Raw genomic sequence first — 6,022 nt, forward strand, 5'->3', positions numbered from 1 at the left:
TTTCCAAAAAAATAACGATGTGTGGGCCCCACCCCAGCAAATAATCCGACGTTAAAAAATACGGGATATAACAGGTTGCTTGTCAACTTGCTTCTCAACTTGAGTGTTCTTCACAAAGGGCTTCTTGGTATCTTGTATGAGGCCCTTATTCTTTTGCCAATTTGAGGAGGAAGCTCCTCGTTCTTTGTTATTGTTCCATGAACTCACATAGCCCCTTGACTTATTGATTTGGTCTTTCTTGTGACCCTCCTCTATCTCAATAGCCGCTTGAAGTGTTTCTTCAATGCTCCCATAGGTGTGGAGTCTTATTTGAGAGACGATGTCACCATTTAACACGGCTCAGAACTGAGTCATTGCATTCAAAACATCCTCTTCAAAGTCAATTCTCAGCTTTACGAGTTGGAACTCATCATAGTATTCTTGCACACTCTTTTTGTTTTGCCTTAAGGTATACACCTTTTTGAGTTGTTCTTGCGTGTAGCGTTCGGTGACATACTTACACCGCATGGCATCCTTCAATTCATCCCAAATAGGTGTGGGCGGAGTCCAATAATTCTTCTTGTTTTCACTTGAGTTTCCCACTATGTGAAGGCGTACCCTTCGAATTGAGCAATGGCATAAGGCGCCTTTTGTACCTCGGACATGTCATTTATCAAGAAGATTCTATCACAATGCATCACCCAATCAAGAAATGTATCAGGGTCACTACCTCCTTTAAAGGTTGGGAGAGTAACCTTTATGGAATTGAGACTCGTGTCTCGCCCTCCTCCATAACCGTGGTTCCCATTGAAATCTCCATCGTCATCATAACCTCGATGGTCACGACCTTGGTACTCTTCACGAGCTTGGTACCCTACTTTCCGACCCATGTGAGGGTTAGGACCATGCCTTCAACCCCTTCCTCGATAACCTTCTTGTGCTTGCCCTCGTTGCCTCCAACCTTGGTCACCATAACATTCATGCTCAAAAATAGTTTCTTCTATCTTATCCTGATTTGGTTGTTGGATGTTTGGACGGTTTTGGGTTGGTATTGGTGCATTTAGGTGTGAATCATTTGGGGTTGGATCATTTGGATGTGGGTCGTTTGGGATTTAATCTTGTGGGAGTGGGTTGTTTCATTGGTGTCACGACCCAAACCAATGGGCTATGACTAGTGGCCGAACTGGACACTCGTATATGAACCTGCAAGATATAATCAGACTGAACTAAGAACAATATTAAAATTTGTAAAAGTATGCTATAGACTCATAATGTCATATATCAGAATGAACTTATCTCCTGAAGAGTCACAGCTAACCAAAACACAACAAAATATGCAAGCCGATAAGGCTGCCACTATATACGGGAATATCCAAAATGAACTATGTCGATATAGCTGACCAAAACATATATACAACCCACATATGTCTATAGACCTCTAAGAATATAACAATGAAATATCAAGGGACAGGGCCCCGCCGTACCCCTAGATATGCATAAATCTATATCAAAGGATATGTACCAAAATTACTCAAGCTCCGGAACAATGGAGCTCTTCAAGCGGCTGAGCAGAAGTCTTAGGTTGGAGGATCACCAAACTGAGTGTCTGCACCTGCAAGCATGAAACGTAGCACCCGAAGAAGGGGCCAGTATGGAAAATGTACTGAATATGTAAAGCATGAAGTACAGTAATGAAGATCATGAATAAGTGAAAACATAACTGAAGATAAGTATGATAATCAAGGGACACCAATGCATTTGTACCTTATGTTGTGAGTCATGCATATATATACTCTGTATACCATACCCGACCCATAAAGGGTCTCGTTGAGTGAAGTCATATACATACATATATACCGTACCGGGCCCTTTAGTAAGGAACTCGGTGAAATGTAAATATATACCGTACCCGGACCTTTAGTAAGGGACTCATTTAAATGTAAATATATACCATACCCGACCCTTGAGTAAGGGATTCGGTGAAATATAAATATATACCATACCCGCCCTGTAGTATGGGACTCGGTGAAATGTAAATATATACCGTACCCGACCCTTTAGTAAGGGACTTGATGAAATGTAGATATATACCGTACCCGGCCCTTTAGTAAGGGACTCGGTGAAGTGATGCAATAAAAATGTATATGAATGCCAAGCCTTTCATTAGTAACTCATAATTTTTTATGAAGACTATTTTGTGAATGCACAATCAAGTTATCTCAGAATATCTTCTGAAAGAGTTATTATCGATGTGAGAACACTTAGTGTTAGGGCAATCATGTACAAAATGAATCATCATTTGCGATTCGAGAGAATAGATAGGATGAACTAACACTTGGGGAACCAAAGACAACTATCATGTCTAGTACTACTGAGAACTAGAGTTCATTGGAGTCACATGTGTTCGTCGTTTGTTCATTTTATGTAATTCATGCCAAGAAGGAAGAAGGGATGGCTTTACATACCTTTTTGTTTGGCTTAACTTTAAATACTCAACGCTTGGCCTACCAGGCTCGTAGATCTATATTCAAGAAAATTTATACTAATGTTAGACTCACCTTTATAAGGTTGTTTTAATCCTTCAAATAAATCTTTCTAGAATCTGTCGAAATTTCGGCAACATCACCTCTGTTTATTTGACTAGCCCAAAATTGTAATTCAGCAACCAACAACAACAACAACAATACCAACATTAACAACATCACTTTCAACACCAACATGTGCCATAAAACAGGCCACACGTTGTTTTCCATCTTCCATAACTAACCAACTTACTATACAATTATTTAACGACTTTGTCTCCGAGAATAAACTGGTATTAACGTAAATAGAAAGAGATTCATACCTTATTCTTGTTAAAAACATAAATATCTTTGATATCCATGCTAAAATTCACCGCAAAACAAAACTAGAATCACAACCATGTGTTATTCGGGCCTTGATTAACGCTTCGCCGCTGAAAATCACTCAAACCCTCAACTTCTTTTATGACAAAATTGTCCTTTATGGTGCTGAGCTCCCAATCGGATTTTTGGTGAAAACAAATGGGGCTTTTCCCCTTTTATAAGGTTCAAATTCGGGTCGGTTTACTGCAGCAGCACTGTAGCAGGGGCGGTTACTGTAGCACATGTTTCTGCTTTGTTAGCGGAATTTGTAATATCCATAATTTTCTACTCCGATGACTTATTGATGAGAAGTTTATTGCATTGGAAACTAGACTCGACGAACTTCATTTTAGGTTTTTTTTCACTTTAAAACACTTCATATGCTAAGAGATATTCTTCCCTCAATTTGGACAAAAATTTTCACATGAAACTTTACCCATCCGTTCTCTGAAGTCGTACTACTCCATTTCTTCCACTCACGTCCTTATAAAACCTTCCGGTATACCTTATATACATCCTTCACTCATTAAATATACTTAATAATGCTTGCTCCTTATATTCAAAAGTGGTTTTACTTAACAATAATTCAACGTACTTACGTTTCCAATTTGATAAGTGCTTCTTCAAGGATACGGGGTGTAACATCCTTCCTCCCTTAAAAATATTCTTCCTCGAATGTTGTAATATGCCTATCCTCAATAGCCTCATTGAATTATTATTTTTGTTCGATTACCGTATACTTATATTATAATTTGGTCTGTTTCGTCATGTTCTTCTTAGCTCTTTATCAAATTCATTTGTGAGTCGTACAGTCTTCAATCCTCATATATATATAATCACAAGTCAACTAGTATTCCATTCTCATTCTATCTCAATTCCTGTGGTTTAACTGGCCACGCAATGGCTACTCGCCGTCCTGCGAGCATCCTTCCTCTTCGTTCCTCATTTCTTTATTAACGGATAACTCCCTTGCTCGAATACAACACTTTCTTTTGTTGACTCCTCCGATACTATCTTGGCTATCCCTACTTGTACTTGTTGAGCTTAGATACGTGCTAGATTATTCCCTCATAATTTATCCGCCCAGCTCTCTGATTCATCGTAAATTTTCTTATACTAACGTCCAGTTGCTTGTTCAGCGGTACTCTGCTACTAACAAATCCTTACTCTTAACAGTTACGTTTCTTCAACCATCCCTCTTAATTCATTTCCATGATCGGTTATAACCATATCCTCAATACAATCTCTTAACGGTTTCTAATGTTCCCTCACCATCTTTATTATTCCTCGTAGCAGGATTATATATTGCAATGAACCAATAATCATAGTTCGAACTAGTCTATAGCTCACAATATCTTCGAGTTCTTGTTAAAACTCTCCCTTTAATTCCTTTGCCTCAAATCTTTCAGTACAACTTATAATTATAAAGTTAGGGCAATTCTTACTGTACCACAGCTTCTTTTCTAACATCAATATGGTATACTTACCCTTGACTTTCTTATTCCAGTGATCACTTAGTTAGGTGTCATTCCTTGTTGTCTTTTTGGTGTGTCCATTCCCATCTGTGGGGCATAATCTTACGGTGATGGTTCATATAATTCCATAATACATACCCTTATGCTAAGTATGGTTAGTGACCGGTGATGTACTTTCTAATTTCTGGTGATGGTGCTGCCTTTCTATCTGCACCCACCTCGTTCTTCCTCTCTTTAGAAATTGCCACACCGCTTATTATAATCCTTTTGTTAAGATTCTCATATTTTTCCTTTAATATCAAAATTTTCTTCCGTTGTAACCCAAAGTATCCTTTGTACTCGTCATCCATTTCGTCATTCTCTTTGTAGTTAGCTTGCATACCTTTCTTACTCTCCTTATTACTCTACCTATTTAGGTGCGACACCATTTCTATAGTGTAGAAATATCATATCTCACGTCCGCATGAAGTATCTTCTTGATCTATTTTAATTCCTTTTCATACCTTCTTTGTGGTATGCTTATCTTCAATTCGTTTCAGCTCCATCTTAAAACATTCTTAATATGCCACTACGTCCCGAATTTTGGCCTCTTTAAGCTAACATCTTTCTTTCTTTGGAATTTTTGAGAATGCCATACCTCATTCCTGGACTAGATCTGCTCCCCCCCCCCCCCCCCTTTTAAGGGTGTTCTTATACACTAGTAACTCCTGAATATCAGTTGTCATCGGCTAACCCTAACAATCCTCCAACTCTTTTGGTCTCTTATAATACCGAAATTCTCTCAATACAGCTTGACTTATTTTCCTTTCTGCTTATCGAGGGATTTGCCTTTAAACAAAGCGCTTATGCATTACAGATCCATTCTCACTACCTTCTTTAAGGTCGTTCTACTTCTACCTTTTTTGACTGAACATTTCCCGAATCAACGGGTTAATGGGGACATTGGAATCCATCAAAACATTCTCCGGAGTGTTTGGTCACACTTTGCTCTTTTTATCCCTGTCTTCCTCCACAACTATTATCACTGAAATTCTTCTTACTCTGAGTTTTCGATTTCACTTTACATCTACAATATGTCATTGAGAGTTAATATGCTACACTCTTCCACTTCCACCATCAATCCTTTTATTCACTTAGCTCACTTATCTGAAATTTTCCTCGACTACTTATTTGCATCCCACATATGCATTGTAGTTCTTCCAGTGTGATATGAACCCAGCAAGAACAAGGCCATTCACTAGGAGTCAAGCAAGAGAACTTCAAGAGTTGCAAGCCTTGTTCATGAAGAAGGAAGCCTTAGAGGAGATTGGAGAGAAGACCTCCCGAATTTTCAACATTTAGGAGTTAGCTTTGGAAGAGTGGCAAAGTGGCTAGATGCAAAAAATGGCTAAAAGTGTAACTGTGGGGCTAAGATTGCAATTGGAGGTCATACTTGCAAGTTATGAGGTTAGGATGGCAATTGGAGGTCATAATTGCAAGTTATGAGACTTTGGATGGAATTGAAGACCCATGTGGGTATTTTTCAAAAGTGCCACTTTAGGACCATTTGGTATAATAGGTATAAATAGTTGTTTTCATCCATTTGGAAGACTTAGCTTGCATGTTGATGATAAACTCAAATTGAGAGAATTTTAGTATAGTTTGTTTGGTTATTGTTCAAGTGTGATTTCCAAGTTATGAATT

This window comes from Lycium barbarum, chromosome 8, assembly GCF_019175385.1.
Source record: "Lycium barbarum isolate Lr01 chromosome 8, ASM1917538v2, whole genome shotgun sequence".
NCBI classification, from domain to species: domain Eukaryota; kingdom Viridiplantae; phylum Streptophyta; class Magnoliopsida; order Solanales; family Solanaceae; genus Lycium; species Lycium barbarum.